The sequence below is a fragment of the Physella acuta genome, unplaced genomic scaffold, assembly GCF_028476545.2.
Source record: "Physella acuta isolate Inbredline_101_S28 unplaced genomic scaffold, ASM2847654v3 ptg000105l, whole genome shotgun sequence".
NCBI lineage: Eukaryota > Metazoa > Mollusca > Gastropoda > Physidae > Physella > Physella acuta.
Window position 1 is genome coordinate 69,487 of NW_026731625.1, and position 20,539 is coordinate 90,025.

Sequence of the window (20,539 nt, forward strand, 5' to 3'; positions counted from 1 at the left end):
CAGTAGCTGGTAGTGTCATCAAGGCAACCAGTAGCTGGTTGTTTCTGATGTCAATTAGTCAAAAAGGCCTGTAATTAGAATATATTTTGTCTGAATTTAGGTCATGTGGGTTTTAGAGTCGAATCGTCTGCTGATTGTATCGACACCCATCCTTGTCCATCTGATCAGAAGAATTTCTGGCGCTCCTCCAAATAATATCATGATATGATATGTGGTGATCAGGGGCGGATTAAGCTCGGGCGGGGCCCGTGGATAATATATATATATATATATATATATATATATATATATATATATATATATATATATATATATATATATATATATATATATAATCTTAATCAACATACTATTCAAGATACTAATGGATTATCATAATATATAGGAGCATTCGACAAATGGGATACAAACAGCCTAATCAGTTTGTGCTCATTTTTTTTAACCAAGATTATATGTAGTCATCCCCCCCCCCCCCCACCTACACCCACCACCAAACACATAATCACTAAACACCGAGAAGCGAGTTCTGCGTACGCCAACAGTACTAAAAAAATGTGTATTTACTTTAGGCCTTTTGAAGTCTCCGACCTCTGAAACAGAACATATAGTTATTCTACTGTCATTCAAATATTTATCTTCCACGGGTTAAAACTGGAAATTCACATTAACATTTAACAAAAGAAATTACCATGAGAATATTATCATGGTGTCGTTATAGAGCAGAGGATAAAGCCTGTTGGCACTTGTTGGATATACAGACGCAAAAAACCAACAGAGAATTTCAAACCGCATCCAGGGGTTAAACTAGGCCCAACTAAAAACAGTAAGCAAGACAGCGTCAAAAAACCAGACCTCCATGCTCTTAGGTGTCATTCATTTATGAGGCCCACAAACAGCTGGATTTCCACAGGCTTACCCTTATGAAGAAGCCACCCCTGACCTCTACATCCTATGTAACCGATGTAAACGTTCACTAAAAGAAAAGGCCAGTGGTTTGAAAAGTTTAGGTCACAGGCTCTTCACACCGGATTCATTTCTTTTATTTCTGTTTAGGTCTAATTTAGGCTTAATTGTCGATTGCTGGATTATATCGCCTAACTAGGACTGCCGTGACATAATTGCCCATTGAGTTAGGTGAAAATTACGCGGGCACTGCCGTTCTAGTATTTGCATTGTTTATGCAGTTTTGTTTTTGTTAGAAACAATACAGATTATGAATGTGATGTCCACATAGACCCTCACTCTCCACATAGACCCTCACTCTCCACATAGACCCTGATTGTGTTTTTCAACTGTAAATCCACTCTTTTTATTGTCAGAAGCGAACGCTGTCCGGACTATTTATTTTTGGGAGCGTTGGCTTTGTGTAAGCAATGTCAGGGTAAGAAATGATGAAAGCTGGTATTTATACTAAAGTGTGTGCACGTGTTAGATATTTTGGTGAAAGCATTAAAATAAGCTTGTGATGCAAATATTATAACATTGGTTTTTACATCTTTAAAGTGAAATTTACTATGATTGGAGGTGAAAATTTTGGGGCGCCTAAAAATAGGGGGCTCACGGTCCGGTGAATGGAAAAAAAGTCACAGGAAGAAAAACAACAACAGAAAATAAACCGGGAGTGATCTAAATATTCTTATATAGCACTACGTTGGATGGCAACTTGGAATATAGACATGATTTTTAACTACTTAAACTTTTTAAAAATATAATACAAGCTCGTAGAAAAAAGAATTGCGCACCAAACGAACGCTAAAAAAAATGTGCCTAATAGTGCGGAATATTATTAGTACTTTATAAATTTACATGCGTTTTTTGACAAATCGGAAATGGCGTAAATTACTACTTCCGTTTAACGGAAATTACTCAAAATTTGATAGAAGGTAGAGAATTAGATTTTTTACTTACATGTGAAATTTCATTAATGTATATGAAATAGTACTCAAGTTATAGCCTTTTGAAAAATTCATAATAGAAAAAGTACCACTTCCGGTTATCGGAAATAGCTCAAAAGTTGATATGGAACTAAAAATACTTATACATTAAATTTCATCAACCTTGTTGTAACGGTACTCAAGTTATCGTGTTTACAGACACGCACACACACACACACACACACACACACACACACACATACATACAGACATACGGACAAGATTGCAAAAATATGTTTTTCCGACTCATGGGGGTGTAAAACGTCAAGATTTACAAAAATCTCGATTTTTTTGCACGATTACAAGACATTCTCTATACTTCGTATATACGAGATAGTAAAAAGTTTTTGCTAGGAAAAATAAGGCACAGAATAAAAGTCACAAAGAAATTTTTTTATCAGAAATAAATTCACAGAAATAAAGTCACAAAAAATCGTATACGAATTATTTTGATTGAAATGTTTATAATTAATGGTGTTTATTAGTGTGCTTGGTAATTTTTTCGGTATTATATTTGTAAACTTTAAAAGCATTATGGTTTATAACAATAATAAGTTAAAATACTCTAAGATAATGTACATAGCAACCTCAACATTTGTTACAAATGTAGTTCAATAGGCGGTGGAAAATTATTATAAAATAAATTTAGACTCATCATAGTATTTGCTTATGATTTTGCCGTAGGCCTTATCTTGGTCGGCTTCTCCTCAGTCGGCTTTGTCCGACCATATCGTATGTTGTGTACGTTTTGCTTCAATCACAGCCCTTGTGCCGTGTCGGCTGTCTCTTTTGATCCTGTGCTTTGTTATGTAAAGAGCGTGATAAATGTGGGCAGTAAAGGTGGTTGAACTATTGTCGTGATTAGTTGAGGACATCAAGTCACGCTATTTAAAATAAGTATTTGAAAAACACAATTGAAACCGAGAATGTTTGAACAACATATTAAATTATATATATATATATATATATATATATATATATATATATATATATATATATATATATATATATATATATATATATATATATATATATATATATATATATATATATATAAAATTCTCTTCTGGGAGCCGTTAGAAAACAAGCTGCAAGCGCCTCCTTGCAGTCCCCTCTCTTTCTCTCTATCGCTACCACCCCCCCCCCCCACCCCCCTCAAATGGTCAGGTGAGTTGTAGTTCACGCTAAATATTTACAAAACAATCGTAGAGCCAGGTTTGGTGACAGCTATTAGGGGCAGATAATTCAGTTTGAAACTATTTTAAACTTGGAGGAGGTAACTAAGAAGAGGCTGCTTTCACGGGGGGGGGGGGGGGGGGAGAGAGAGAGAGAGAGAATGTGGGTTTAGTGTTTTAAAGCAAATATTTTCAGTGGCAGCATTGGTACTGTCGAATTCACAAACAACTAAATAGCGGCGTATGATATGCCGCGGGTCGGCTCGTATATATATAATTCTCTTCTGGGAGACGCTAGAAAACAAGCTGCAAACGCGCTCCCTACCACCCCCACCCCTACATGGTCTGGTGAGCTGTGGTTCACTCTAAATGTTTACAAACAGAGCCGGGTTTAGTGGCGACTATTAGGGGCAGATAGTTTAGTTTGAAACGATTTTAAACGTGTGTGGGGGGGGGGGGGGGTAACTAAGTGGAGTTTACTATAACGGAGGGGGGGGGAGGGGGGGGTATCGTCCTTAACGAGTTACTTATAGTGTTTTAAAGAAATATTTTCAGTAGCAGCGTTGGTAGTGTCGAGTTCACAAATTATGAATAACTGAAAAGTAGAAAAAAAAACAACAACTAAATAGCGGCGTATGATATGCCGCGGGTCGGCTCGTATTAAATATTATATTTGAAACAGAATTACAATTAAAACCTACAAACTTTTTACTTAAATCTTTTATGTGTGTTATAAATATTACTGTATATATCTAAAATGATTACATTACATTTAATTAATCGTAAGTTGATTTGCTTAGTAAATACACGTGTTAACAAATTCCATGCAAATATACATTTGTGACGTTTTTTTCCTGTGACTTTTTTCCTGTGACTTTTTTTTCCTGTGATTTTTTTCATGTGACTTTTTTTCCTACAATCCCGGGTCCGACCCTCTCAGCATCCCCCCCCCCCCCTTAATTCGCCACTGCTGGATATGAGTTCTAATTAGGAATGTCAAAATATAATATTTCTAACTAGACTATATTATTACAATTTCAACGATTCTATAGGTACTAAAATAATGGTAGTAAAAGGTAGTTCAAATTTTACCTCAAAAAGAGTTTATATATTTAATTGCGTGCCCGTCCCCATAAGTTGCCGCTGTTTGAGAAGAAAGTCTGACGTTATGTTTTAAGAGGATTTCTTCAAGGTCTTACAAATCCTAATCTATTAGGCGTGTGACCTTGTTTTCTAACACTGAGTTATTGAAATGTAAACAATACCTGGGCTATTTTTCTTATTGGTCGGGACGGGTCGGGGCACGGGTTGCCCACACTACCGCTACGAACGTAGGCGCTATAATCTTTCCATGTGCCAAATCGCACCCTGCCATTAAAAACAAACGCGTTTTTTCACAAATCATTTTCTATGCTACCGATTCAATTTGATAAATAAAACTGGTATCAAATTAAAGATAAATAAATGAAGTTTTAATTGTTTTAACTTATCGTGAACAATAACGAAGTTTAAAATATTATGTGACACCCTAACTAAAGCGCTCACGGAATAGCCCGGGGCGCCAAATCGCACTCTGCTGGGGCCTCGGCGGACGCGCCTCATCCGATATAGTCAATTATTATTGTAGTCCATCGTATCTTAAGTGTATAGCCCTTAAAAAAACGAACGTAGACGCCGTATAGCTCCAATGGGAACCCGCGCCGTTTCTGGTCAAGCAAGCAGGTTGCGCCTGTTGCAGTTTTACCGCTGAATATAGTAGCACCCACACCCGCTATGCAGGACGCCCGATTAACGGATACCAAGTGCTAAGATAGTTGCTTTCGGACTCTCAGCTCCAAACCATGTATTGACTAAAATCGCACCCTCCTGGGCGCCGCCCATAAGAAACTTTTATATTTTATTTTTCGTAGAATCCTTCTTAGGAGTAGTTTCATCAACTACCCAAAGATTCATAGCACTCGGATGCACGGTGTCAGACCACATTCGACTTTTTGTTATTTCTATACCGTATAAAGAGAAAACAATGACCCTTCTGGGGCACCGCCCTAGCGAAATTGAAAACGATTTTTTTTGCAGGAACCTCCCCTGGAGTATTCTCATCAACTCCCCAAAGTTTCATTGAGATCGGAAGAACGGTGTCAAACATCATCCGACTTTTATTTTTATTTCTGATATATAGAAAAATAGCATCGCACCATGCCGGACCCGCCACTACGAAATATTTTTTTCTCACAGGGACCTTCCAATGTGTATTGTCAACAACTTCCCAAACACATACATACTTTCGTATATATATATATATATATATATATATATATATATATATATATATATATATATATATATATATATATATATATACGTCTTGTGGCGGAAGGAATCTAGCACGACACAGATGACAACTTTTTAGGGACACACCAAGAGAAATGGTTGAGGTCCAACACGTTTTTTTAATCATCTCTGTTCTCTTGTCCACCTTACAACACACCCTGACCTCCATCTGTCCTGTCCTCCACGATCATCCCTAAACACACAGCTCACAACCCTAAACACACAGCTCACAACCCTAAACACACAGCTCACAACCCTAAACACACATCACACAACCCTAAACACACAGCTCACAACCCTAAACACACATCACACAACCCTAAACACACAGCTCACAACCCTAAACACACATCACACAACCCTAAACACACAGCTGACAACCCTAAACACACAGCTCACATCTCTAAACACACAGCTCACATCCCTAAACACACAGCTCACAACCATAAACACACAGCTCACAACCTTAAACACACAGCTCATAACCATAAACACACAGCTGACAACCATAAACACACAACTCACAACCCTAAACACACAACTCACAACCCTAAACACACAGCTGACAACCCTAAACACATAGCACACATCCCTAAACACACAGCTCACATCCCTAAACACACAACCCTAAAACAACAGCTCACAACCCTAAACACACAACTTACATCCCTAAACACACCGCCTTTCTCACGCTCACAACACAGCGCTGTCACTCGACCAGTCGCTTCCCTTGTTACCTTCGTTCACTTCTCACAACAACATACACGTCAACACACCCAGCGTCGCGAAATTATACTACCGTATAGATGTACACATACACATACACACACGCTGTGATCCGTCTCCAGAAGACGCTCATTACAATTTTTATCAACAAGTTACTCATAATATGTTAGAGAATATTTTGTGAATTTTTTCACTTTTTTACTTTCTCATATGGATCTATACAAAGTATGGAGAAAGTATTGTAATCGTACAAAAAGAAATAATCGAGATTTTTGAAAATCTCGACTATTTAGGGCTCCCTGAGTCGGAAATACATAGTTTTGCAATCTTGTCCGTTTGTCTGTGTGTGTGTGTGTATGTGTATGTGTGTGTGGGGGGAGGGGTAGCGGTGAGAGGGCCACAAAAGTATCCCGTAGAGACACGTGTTTTTCTCCTGGCCGCGCCCCGTGACACTGGGCCTAGTGACGTCATCGCTTACAGTAGCTATTTTAAGGCTGGATTAATCATTTAGAAAGTTATCAAATGTCATCCTAGTTGTATGTCATCCTAGTTGTATGTGATCCTAGTTGTATGTCATCCTAGTTGTATGCCATCCTGGTTGTATGCCATCCTAGTTTTATGACATCCTTGTTATATGTGATGTTCCGCTGCATCGACACAAATCACACATCACTGTACATCACACATCACTGTACATCACACATCACACATCACTGTAATCACACATCACACACCACTGTACATCACACATGACTGTACATCACACATCACTGTACATCACACATCACACATCACTGTAATCACACATCACACACCACTGTACATCACACATCACACATCACTGTAATCACACATCACACACCACTGTACATCACACATCACACATCACTGTACATCACACATCACACATCACTGTATATCACACATCACTGTATATCACACATCACTGTACATCACACATCACTGAACATCACACATCACTGTACATCACACTTTTGTAAAGGCCTACATCACACAATTATGTTTAGTATCTCTAAAAGCTCCCAGATTTCTTATCACGCTCTTCTGTTTTTCCAAGTTTTAAATGTAAACAACTTTTTGAATATTTTTGCGAACCAACACAACGCCACCCACCTCCACATTTCTAATTTCACCCCTTTAATCCCCACCCCCCACCCCCCCCCCCCATATTATAGTATTTGTCTGGTATATGAGCACTTGGATTAGTTTGCCTCCACATGATGGCCTGTCTGGATCAGTCAGCCAATTGTTGTAGATTGAGTTAATTGATATGTTTGTCTGGTTTGTTACAACTTTCCTGGGGAGGGCGGTACACAATGTTTGATGTCTCTACAACTTTAACGTCAGAAATAATTTAACCCACTGTCAAATTTGATCTCATAACAAAACAAGTTTTTAGTTCAGGATTGGTCCGTATATTGGGTTAGTCCAAGTATTTTGGGTTAGTCCAAGTATTTTGGGTCAGTCCAAGTATTTTGGGTCAGTCCAAGTATTTTGGTTTAGTCCAAATATTTTGGGTCAGTCCAAGTATTTTGGGTCAGTCCAAGTATTTTGGGTCAGTCCAAGTATTTTGGGTCAGTCCAAGTATTTTGGTTTAGTCCAAGTATTTTGGGTTAGTCCAAGTATTTTTCGTCAGTCTAAGTATTTTGGGTCAGTCCAAGTATTTTGGGTTAGTCCAAGTATTTTGGGTCAGTCCAAGTATTTTGGGTCAGTCCAAGTATTTTGGGTTAGTCAAAGTATATTGGGATAGTCCAACTATTTTGGGTCAGTCCAAGTATTTTGGGTCAGTCCAAGTATTTTGGGTTAGTCCAAGTATTTTGGGCTAGTCCAAGTATTTTGAGTAGGGTCCAAGTATTTTGGGTCAGTCCAAGTATTTTAGTTTAGTCCAAGTATTTTGGGTCAGTCCAAGTATTTTGGGTCAGTCCAAGTATTTTGGTTTAGTCCAAGTATTTTGGGTTAGTCCAAGTATTTCAGTTTAGTCCAAGTATTTTGGGTCAGTCCAAGTATTTTGGGTCAGTCCAAGTATTTTGGTTTAGTCCAAGTATTTTGGGTCAGTCCAAGTATTTTGGGTCAGTCCAAGTATTTTGGGTCAGTCCAAGTATTTTGGGTCAGTCCAAGTATTTTGGTTTAGTCCAAGTATTTTGGGTCAGTCCAAGTATTTTGGGTCAGTCCAAGTATTTTGGTTTAGTCCAAGTATTTTGGGTCAGTCCAAGTATTTTGGTTTAGTCCAAGTATTTTGGGTCAGTCCAAGTATTTTGGGTCAGTCCAAGTATTTTTGGCCGTAGAGTACCACCATTTTAAGGATAGTGGCATCCTAGTTGTATGTCTCTCTACCACCATTTTAAGGATAGTGGCATCCTAGTTGTATGTCTCTCTACCACCATTTTAAGGATCCTTATCCTTAGTCCTCTTTGCTCCTTATGGAGCAAAGGGCCTCCACCATTTCCTTCCATTTCTTCCTATCCTCGGCTATTAATTTTGACATCTCCCAAGACATCCCTATTGGCTTCAGTTCTTCAAGAAGACTCCGCCTCCAGGTCTGTCTTGGGCGCCCTCTCTTCCGCTTTCCCTGGGGGTTCCACTCAAGCGCTTGGCGTGTAACATTTGTGTGAGCCTTTCGCAGTGTGTGACCCACCCAGCGCCACTTCCTCCTTCTTATTTGCACACCTATAGGCTCCTGCCTAGCTTTCCCCCATAGTTCCAAGTTCGGCATTTTGTCCTGCCATCTCAGTTTCAGTATCTGTCTAAGTCTAAGGCATCTATTCATGAAGGTCTGTATCTTTGCTGTGCTTGCCTTGGAGACTCTCCATGTCTCTGCTCCATACAGCAGAACTGCCTTGACATTAGAGTTAAATATCCTAATTTTTGTGGTAATGGAGATGGCCGAACTTTTCCATATGGGTCGCAGGACACCATTTTAAGGATAGTGGCATCCTAGTCGTATGTCTCCCTACCACCATTTTAAGGATAGTTGCATCCTTGTTGTATGTCTCTCTACCACCATTTTAAGGATAGAGGTGCCTATTTTGGAGAAGAATTAAATAAAAATTTAAAACAAGTTCCGTTCAAACAAAACACAACAACAAAAGCAAACATATTACCGAAACTACGAATTAAAAACAGTCATATCATGCGCCCTAAATATCCCATTTTTAAGATATCGCCGCAAGTGTATGTACAGCCTACTTCTTGGCTTTCTTATCACAAGTATATGTACAGCCTATGTAATATATTGAGAATTGTGAAGTCAAGGGAACTCACTCTTCTTGTATTAGTATTATATTTATAATGTTATCTTGAGTGATGTCCCTTGTATATATATATATATATATATATATATATATATATATGTTTATGTCTCGTCACTTCCTCTTCCTGTTTCCATCATGGTGGGAGAGGCTGAATAAAGTCTATATACAAACAGCATGGTTTCTGTCGTCTGTGTTTCAATCCATTACAACTGACGACGAGGATAAATCAATCCACTAGAAAGAGCACATGGTTACTTAAAAAGAAGCTTGCTAGAGCATATTGGCTAAGTATTTCTAGGATAATGGCGCTGTATGGCCAAATAAAAGAATTTGATTCGAATGATGAAACCATTCATGATTATCTAGATAGGTTAAGCTTTTACCTTGAAGCTAACGACGTGACGATAGAAGCCAAAAAGAGAGCTGTTTTGTTAACAGTCATAGGGCCTCAACAATTTAGGCTACTAAAGGACTTATGCGCACCAGCTAGTCCAGCTACCAAGAGCTTTAACGAGCTGAGCAAACTGCTAACAGACCACCATGCGCCCGCACCATCAAAGTTCCTGTGTAGAGCCAGATTTGACGGTAGGACTCGTCAACCAAACGAATCAATATTAGAATAGGTTGCTGCTTTACGTCATCTAAGTGAATTCTGTGAATTCGGGGACACGCTGTCCGACAGACTATGTGAAAAGTTTGTGACAGGTGTAAACAGCCCTGATGTTCAAAGAAAGTTGCTTCTCGAGTCAGATCTAACATTGGAAAAAGCAATACAACTTGCAACTTCATTCCAGCAGTCATCCGAGGCGGCCAGATCTCTGGCGCCTTCAGAGATCCATGCAGTAGACAGCAGGTTAGTCAACAAACACCAACCCCATCAGAGCATTTCAACTTATGCTAAACAGCCTGCACGTTCAAATCTTAGATCTAAATCTAGTAATAATTATCAAAAATGTCATCGATGCAATGGTCCCCATGCATCTCATCGATGCAAATTCAAGTCAGCAACTTGTTATAAGTGCAGTAAGCAAGGTCACATTGCTAAGGCCTGCTTCGCAAAGTCTTCGTCTGTTGCTAAATCTAGCCAGTCAAGACAGTACCGCAACCAAAGGCAGCACTATGTTAACTCTCACCAAGACTACCTAACCCAACCAATGAACCACTCTACCAGTGAAAAGGCTCAAACTGATTTGCAGCCGGAGTTCAACCTGTTCTCTGTGAAATCAATAAGTCATGCTCCCATCAATGTACCAGTTTGTATAAACGGTAAGAGCATCATCTTCCAACTTGACACTGGAGCATCTCTAACAGTCATCACAAAGAAGGACTTTGACGCTGTAACAGGAGGATCAGTGCCTCTACAACCATGTCACAAGTGCCTAACAACATAGGTGACAATGTTCCGGTGATAGGAGAGTGTATGGTTCATGTAAGCTATAATGGTCAAAGTGTTAAACTTCCTCTTCTTGTGGTTGAAGGAAATGGACCACCATTACTAGGTAGGAACTGGTTAGTTGATCTTAAGTTAGACTGGGGGAGTATATTTTCAGTGAACAAAGCAAGAGAATCTAGTTTTACTTCAATAGATAAAGTTATATCTGAGAATAAAGGTGTCTTTGGTAGTTCAGGATTACTAAATGATAGGACAGTGAAGATAAGCATTAAAGACACAAATCCAAGATACTGCAAAGCTAGAGTTCCACCTTATGCAATGAGGGATAAAATTGAAAATGAGCTAAGTAGATTGGAATCCAATGACATCATAAAGAAGGTAGACTATTCCGATTGGGCAACGCCCATTGTGCCAGTGTTAAAGAAGGATGGTTCTGTAAGAATTTGTGGAGACTATAAAGCTACACTGAATAAGCAAATAGAGCTAAATAGGTACCCTATTCCTAACATTGAGGAAGTTTCTTTGAATTTAGCAGGAGGAGACAAATTCACTGAATTAGACTTTAGTCATGCTTACACTCAACTAGAACTGCATCCAGATTCAAAAGTCTATACGACAATAAACACACATAAAGGACTCTACCAATATGAAAGACTATGTTTTGGCATATCATCCAGCCCTGGAATTTTCCAAGCTGTCATGGACAGTATTTTTAAGGATATTCCAAATGTTTGTGTGTACTTTGACAATGTGTACATAACTGGTAAGAATGACACTGAACATCTTAAAACACTTGATAAAGTCTTGAAAATAGTTGGTGAAAAAGGTTTAAAGATAAACAAAGATAAATGTCAATTCATGCTGACAGATATTAGTTTTCGTGGTTATATTTTAAGCAAGCAAGGCATCAGACCTCAACCTGAGAAAACAAAAGCCATTAAAGAAGCACCCAAACCTGAAAATACCCAACAACTAAGAGCTTTTTTGGGCTTGATAAATTACTATGCAAAGTTCATAGGGAATCTGTCTGGTAAACTATCACCACTGTACAAGCTGCTGCAGAAAAATGCAACTTGGCACTGGGGTAAACAACAAGATGCTGCTTTTAATACAGCAAAAGAAGCTTTGTCTTCTGACACCTTACTAACTCACTACGACCCAGGGAAAAGACTTATCTTAACATGTGATGCTTCACCAGATGGTGTAGGAGCAGGGTTATCCCACATAGATGAAAATGGTGACAGACCCATTGATTTTGCCAGTAGATCTTTGAACCAGGCTGAGAAAAATTATTCTCAGTTAGATAGGGAAGGCTTAGGCATCATTTTTGGTGTTAAGAAATTTCACGAGTTTCTGTTTGGTAGGGAGTTCACCATCTTTACAAATCATAAGCCATTGCTAGGTTTATTTGGGGAAAACAAACCCCTGCCTGAGCATGCCTCACCAAGAATTCAAAGATGGGCTATCACACTAACTGCATACAATTATGAATTGAAATACAAACCTGGATCTGAGAATAGTGCAGATAGTCTTAGTCGATTACCTTTAAAAAACCAAAGCCTTAGTTATGTACCAGAAGATGTATTTGTTCTTTTCACTATCATGGATAACTCCAATATAAATGTGAATGATGTTAAAAGAGAAACACAAAAAGATGAGTGCTTAATAAAAGTATATGAGTACTGTAAGAATGGTTGGCCTGAAGAGTCTGTGAATGATGACTTAAGGCCATATAAAATAAGAAATAAAAACCTTTGTGAAGATAATATAAAAGATGGAGAAGATGCAGTCCATTATCAGTCGGAGTTACCTAAACAAAGTATTTGTAACTTAATAAATGATTATGGTGATATGGCAATTTCAAATGCTTTAAAAGAGAATACATTAAATAAGAAGGAATGTGATCATCAAACAACTTTGCTAACATCATTAGCACTTACAGAAACTAAAAGGGTAACATCAAAAGAAAAAAAGATTTTTGCCATTTAATACACCCACTTCAAATACTGGATCACAGTTGCAAAGTGATATGGTCCAGGATATTACTTTTAAACAGTATGTTTGGTTACAAAAAAAGGCACTATCAGATTACCTGAGAAAATTGATCAATCAAAGAAATCTATGTCAGTCAAGGATCTGAATAACAGCATAATACTTCCAGATGCCAATTCAAAAATAGTTCCATTAAATCATGACAAGACATCCATTGAAAGAGAATTTGGAGTTAATGATAATGTGTATCTAAGAAATTATGGGAGAAAGGAAAAATGGATACCAGGTCAAATTGTTCAATGTACAGGACCTGTGTCTTATAAAGTAAAAACAAATGATGGACTTATTGTCCGTAGACATGCAGACCAGTTAAAAATAACTTGTGCAGATAATAAGTGTGAATCTGTCAATCCCACCAAATCTGAACAGTTCACACCAACTCAGTTTGTTCCACAGCCAAGTTCTGTTGATATGAGTGAACCAAGTACTCTAGAGTCAGAAAATGTAAATTCTGGAATTAATGATTTAGATCCTAGATTTCCTGAGATAGAGAATCCAGATGGTCAGAATCTTGAGTCACCAAATCAAAAGCCACTGAGAAGGTCAAGCAGGACAATCAAAGTCCCAGATAAGTTAGACCTATGATTTTAAAGGTCAAAAGGACTTTGACATCATTGTTTTGTATCTTAATTATGTTGTGGCATATTGTGCATTGTTTGTAAGGATGTAATCTACCAAATGATTTAAATCATGTAATGTTCATGTTCAATATAAAAGGTGATTTTAGGATACTATCATTTGTTCTATTGAGAGATGTGTTGTTGTTTACTAAGGGTAAAGGGATGTAATATATTGAGAATTGTGAAGTTAAGGGAACTCACTTTTCTTGTATTAGTATTATATTTATAATGTTATCTTGAGTGATGTCCCTTGTATATATATATGTTTATGTCTCGTCACTTCCTCTTCCTGTTTCCATCATGGTGGCTGAGGCTGAATAAAGTCTATATACAAACAGCATGGTTTCTGTCGTCTGTGTTTCAATCCATTACAGCCTACTTCTTGACTTACTTATCACAAGTATATGTACAGCTTACTTCTTGGCTTTCTTATCACAAGTGTATGTACAGCCTACTTCTTGACTTACTTATCACAAGTATATGTACAGCCTACTTCTTGACTTACTTATCACAAGTATATGTACAGCCTACTTCTTGACTTACTTATCACAAATATATGTACAGCCTACTTCTTGACTTACTTATCGGCGCCTAGCTCAGTGCCAAGCAAATGCGAGGCGCTTTTTTTTAAAAGGTCTGTCCACTTTAGTGTCCGTCCATCTGCTGTTTGTGCTATTCCTGCTGGGTATAGACCGTCAGCCACCTACAGATGGATCATAATTCACACGTGTAGTCTTTGCTTTAGTTGTCGGCTCATTTCAGCCATCCATCTTTTATACGCGAGGCCTATTAACATTGTGTGTAAGATCAGTCTAGAAACGTTGGGTAATTGCTTACCTAAAGTGTGCCTCATAGAAAACGATTTTGCTTATCTATGATATGTCAATACTAGAACATTTTCAATAGTCATCTTGTACAGATGAATATGTTTTAGATGGATTGTGTTAAAAAGTATGCAATTATATTGAGGCGGGAGGAAGCAGAATAAATGTACAGAAAATCAAACACATTTCTACAGAACTTCAAGAACGTTAGTATGAGTCGATCAGCACGTACATAATCTGTCTTCAACGAACATAAATATTTAAATACCTCGGGTAAATTTAGTTAAAACAATATGAAAACATTGTGGATAAAAGTAAAACTGACCCCAAATATGAAAAAGCAAACTTCAAATAAAGAATAATTATAGTTATTTATTTTGCAATCAGAATCAGTGGCGTAGCTACCGTAAAGCTAGCGTAAGCAAGGCATAGGGGCCCACGGCACTTTGGGGACCCTTTTCCCTTTTAAAAAAAGTAAAGCTTTTACAACTGAAATTTTAATATTTGTTAAATATAAATAATTTCAAAAAGAAAAAGAAAAAAAATCAGTTTCTTTTCTGTTGTAGATATAATGAAAAGTTCCAAAAAGGCCCCCTGTCCTTTCTTACTTTACAAGTAGTGTGATTCAGTGGGGGTGGGGGGTTGTACAGGGCCCATCCTTACTAATATCATTACAGGCGTTTAGGCATTGTTGTGCAAGCCATTGAGAGAATTAGTCATAAAATAAACTTGAACTTCGACTATTTTGTAAGATCGGCATCCATCACCATGCATCGCTACAAACCTCAACTGACTGGGAAATTCCCTACCCCATCCCACAGACCTGCATCTCTCTCCCAACTGTCTGCCCTCCATGAAATTCCATCTTACTAAACACCCATGATAACAACTGAGACATTTAAAAAACAACCATGGACAGTGTTTCCACAACCTGCTGAGTCTCAGAGTTTTTCTTTACCTTAATGACTTTTCATTTGTTGATCTAATTAATCTTTAAACAATATGGCGCTACTGACACTATCAGTTTTTGATTTTCATCCAATCGCCAAGAAACTTTGGGAAGTCGTTGAGATTATTCCAAAGGAAGTGTTTTTTCCTAGACATTTTTCCTGAAAAGGTGCCCGAAAGAAAGACTTTTGTGAAGGTTTCTGCCATTAAATTTGTATTTTATTTCTGAGGGCGTCGCCCCGGCAGTACGGCGGCACAGTTTGCAACTCAGAATTTCCCAGCAGCTATCTTTGCACCTGGGGTCTGTTTATTGGGTGTCTGGCGCAGCGAGTAAGAGTTACTTCTTGATTCAGTGGTCAAATAGTAGCCGGCACCTCGGCCACAGGCTCCCCCATGAGCACTACGGCGCTTATGCTCGTTTTAATGAGCGCCATACGTAAGGGATACGTCGGGATACTAAAATCGATTACTAAATCAAACAAGGGGTGTCCTCCAGGGCATCAGCAGTAGTAAAGGCTGGGCGCCCGAGTTACCCAGCAGATACCTGAATGCATGAAATGCGTTAATTGGGCGTCCTGTAGAATCTTGATTCAGCGGTCAAACTGCATCAGGACGGCTTTCGACACCAAACACACGAGTATTCTACAATAGGGACAGGGTGGGCCTTTACATTCGACGACTAAAAGATGATTAACGTACACTCAATGCATTCATACAGAACCCCCAATGGCGTCTGAGCAATAGTGTGGACCAACCCGCGCCCCCGTAACAAAGATCAGAAAAAATAGCTTTGTTGTTTACATTTTAACTAAACCTATCTCAGTTTTAAAAACAAGGTCACGCGACTAAACATAAACAATTGGTAACGCGTCGATGAAACCTTACAAATTGTTTTGTTACCTGGTATGTGGGACTAGATCGCAGCAATGCGGACAGGTACGCTAGTTAGTATAAGCATTCTGTAACATTCTATGTTGATCGGGTAGGAGATTTTGATGTCTATGATGGAATTCTAAATCTAATTATTTGTAGATATGCCCATTGGGTCAGTAGCTTGTCCATCCTAAGATTAAGAATCGAACATACGGATGCAGCTCAATGAATTTATTAATCATTTTACAAATTAAAAGCATGAAAAAGCCCACAGATCTAAATAAATCATTAGCAATAAAAAAAGATTGTATTTGGTTAGTTGCGTCACAAAGTCGGGTGTTACCCTACGTGTCACCCCATCGTCGCCAACAATTTTTCATTTTTGGTGGGGTGTCACCCCTCTCTCACCAATCTTTATTATTTTAGCTGAATACAACTTAGTTTGACAGTAAATTGTACAATGTTTTGTCATGGTGTCACGCCTAAATGTTGTCATCCAATGCGGACCGCACCTCTGACCCCGCCTTAAGACGCTCCTCTATTTGTTTACTTAAAAAAAATTAACTGAAAGACTGTAACATTTTTACAAAACTACATAATAATATAGTATAAATACACAATCAGGACGTATAAAAAATAGGCCTAAAAATATTAATATTATTTAAAATCCTCCATCTTAAGTAGCAGTTTATTTCTTCGTTTAACTTTATTGTAGCCTGAAGGCTGACGAAGGGGGCCCACTGATAATTTTCGCATAGGGGCCCGAAAATCCTAGCTACGCCACTGATCAGAATCATAACGTTTGAAACAGGTAAACCTCTGTGAATATTGTTTTTGGAATTACCAGTAAAGAGTTGTGTAATCAATACAGTGATTTAATCCATACTTTATTATTATGTTAAAAAAATACTCTTTATCGAATACAAAAGCTGTAGCTAATTAAAGATGAAGGGATCAGAAATGCAGGACCAATAATTTAGTTTGAAGAGGAATGTCATATTATTCAGAATGTTCCACCTATTAGATTTAGTTTTCTTGAAATTTTAAAAGCACCTTGTTACTGTAGTTTGCTTGTCTTAAGTAATATTCTATTATGTAAAATTCTTTTTTTACAAAGATTACAAAACAGATTGTATTGCGCTTATTGTTTTTGGTTGTAATGTGTGTATATTTTATTGTTTTATTTTATTTTGTTTCAAAAATTGTTTTGTGTTGTCGACCTACATGTCGTTTAGCTATTTTTTGTATGTTATGTTTGAATGTATTTTACACCATAGCGAAGCTGTGACATACAACTATTATATATATATATATATATATATATATATATATATATATATATATATATATATATATATATATATATAATATCGATCGTCACTGTCACAAGCCGTCTGTCCCAAAAAAAAAATTCAGTTTTTTTTATCGTAAATCAAAAACTAGTATGATTTCACATAATGCCTGAAAATATTATAGAAATCTGTAGAATGACTATCGAGATATAATCAATTAAACAAACCGCCTATTATTTCAAGCGCTAAAAATCTCGGCGCAAAACGAATATCGCTTTATTGTCAGTACACTTTTTATCGGAAACGCAGTCGCACGCTGCAATCACACGATTTTACATGGCGGCAGTCAAGTTTTTATGGGTAAGTGTGAGGGTGGGGGTGGTGGCCCGGCCTTGTATAGTTTTGTAAAATCACTACACACAAGTCCAATTCAAGATATATTCTTCATTTACTCAAATCAATTGTTCTACTTCTACCTAACTAGTGTATACTATATACCGTCTTCTAACACTACTGTCTACTACTTCTATCTAACTGTTCCCTAGCTCTACAAATCTCCGACAGTTCTCTTGCTCTACCTATCATCGTACCCTCTCCCCACGCTCCAGCGGTCAGCTGACCCCCCCACGTGACCGGTCGATTGTAGGAAAAAAGTCACAGGAAAAAAAGTCACAGCAAAAAAAAAAGTCACAGGAAAAAAGTCACAAATATATATTTGCATGGAATTTGTTAATACTTTTATGTATTAAATATTCAGAAATTGCTAATTACTTAGGATTAATTAAATATAATGTAATGTGTGTAGCTTGAATACACATAGTAATTTTTATAATTCATCTAAAAATATTTAGTATGAAATATGTAAATTGTAATTATGTAAAACATAATATTAATAGCATTTTATAGAAAGCTCCAAAGTCCGCGGTTTTCATCTTTTTTTTTTAATACCAACATTAAATTACCGTGAAATGGTACGTTCATCTGACTTGCTGCCCTCAACTCACCGCAACAATATTTATGCTTAGTTCAACCACCTTTACTGCCCACATTTATAACGCGCATTACATAACAAAACTTAGGATCAAAACAGAAAGCTGACAAGGTTCAAAGGCTGTAAATGACACAAAACGTGTTCGGACAATGCCTACTGAGGAGAGGCCGACCAGAGAATAGCCTAGGGCAAAACATATGCAAAACACAATGATGTGCCTAAATTTCTTTTATAATTAACTTTTCTACCGCGTATTTAGCTAAATGCGTAACAAAAGTTGAGATTGTTGTGTAAATTATCTTAGAGTATTTTACTTACAATTGTTATAAACCATACTGCTTTTAACGTTTATAAATAATTTATGCTATCAAAAAATACAACTCACAACAATAAGCATACCAAATTTTAACAAATAGATCAAAATAGTTTTTAATATTTTCTAAAATTTTTCTAAAAAGATTTTTGTGACTTTTTTTCTGTGATTTTATTTCTGTGACTTTTTTCCGATATTATTTTTCCATTGTGACTTTTTTTTCTGTGACTTTTTTTCCTAGCAAAAACTGACTTTTCTTCTGTGTTTTTTTTTCCGTTCACCGACCGGTCAGCTCCTGTATTTCTATTGGTCTGTTTAACTGACTAAGCTATAGTCTGTTTCTACCATCTACTTGACTTTTAAGCTAAACCAGCGTCATCACAGTAAGGATATTTGATTTATTATGTTCATCTACTCTATTACATACGAGTCGGCCCTCGGCATAACATATGCCGCTATTTAGTTGTTTTTTCTACTTTTCAGTAATTCATAATTTGTGAATTCGACAGTACCAACGCTGACACTGAAAATATTTCTTTAAAACACTATAAGTAGCTCGTTAAGGACCATAACCCCCCCTTTCCTTCCCCCCCCCCCCCCCCCCCTCAACGTTTAAAATCGTTTCAAACTAAATTATCTGCCCCTAATAGCCGTCACTAAACCCGACTCCACGAAGGTAAACATAGCGCGAACCACAGCTCACTAAGACCATGTAGGGGTGGGGATGGTAGGGAGCGCGTTTACAGCTTGTTTTCTAGCGTCTCCCAGAAGAGAATTATATATATATAGATAGATTATCATGTTTAAGAATAATAAACAAAGAGTATTCGTTTAATATTGTCTATTTCCAGTTATATTTTCGAGAACCAAACTGATTTGTGTACATTTTTATTAGGCTAACACAATGCTTTGAAACTTGAACTTCATTCTAGAATGTAAATTTAGAGATCAATCAAAACAATATTATTCGAATTATATTTCCACAAGCTTGTGCTATAAATTTAATTATTTTTAATTCACTACTAGCTTTAGATTGAGGGTTTAGCTACGTGGTAAGAAATTTTTATACGTTAGGTCACAAAATGTTTGGCGTACGTGTTAAACGACATGGTGAGTTGTCTTTAGTAAATTCTTTTATGATTAATTTTGATTTTAGTTGCCAAAATTGAGATGGCTATTCAGTTCAATAAATAATAAGCATGCTTTAATGGTATGAGCTTAGCAATTAACTTGAAACATTGATGTGTATTACATGTTTAGATTTCCGATCTAACTTGAAATTATTTAATCACATGATAAAAAGTTGTATTTACCGATGCTACCATAAAGAAGAGGGAAAAGTTTGTTTAAATTTAGTTGACAATCTCAAGGTGCCAAGTAACAAGATAATGTCATTTTATTACTCACAAAAATATTCCAGTCAGACTTAACAAACTAAAGATCAGTTATAAATTTCAATATACCAGCAACAGATCAGCCTCTCTCTACAGAACAGTCTTACCATACAACAGGCCAGCCTCTCTCTACAGAACAGTCTTACCATACAACAGGCCAGCCTCTCTCTACAGAACGGTTTTACCATACAACAGGCCAGCCTCTCGCAACAGACTAGCCTCTCTCAAAAGTCTCATCAGAGACCAGCCTCTCTCAACACACCACTCCTACCATACAAATCAGCGTCTCTCAACAGACCAGTCAGACATATCTAGAATTCAATGCGACAGATATTTGTGCACTTCGTTACAACCCTGATGCTATTATCTACTTCAAAGTAAATTAGAAGATAGCTGACAAT

General features: G+C 37.3%; 1 protein-coding gene across 2 annotated transcripts in view; it reads left to right on the top strand.

The window, feature by feature from the left end:
* Nucleotides 1-20,539, top strand: part of LOC131932088 (calcitonin gene-related peptide type 1 receptor) — an 89,967-nt gene that overhangs the window by 22,085 nt on the left and 47,343 nt on the right. The gene's annotated exons all lie outside the window — the stretch shown is intronic.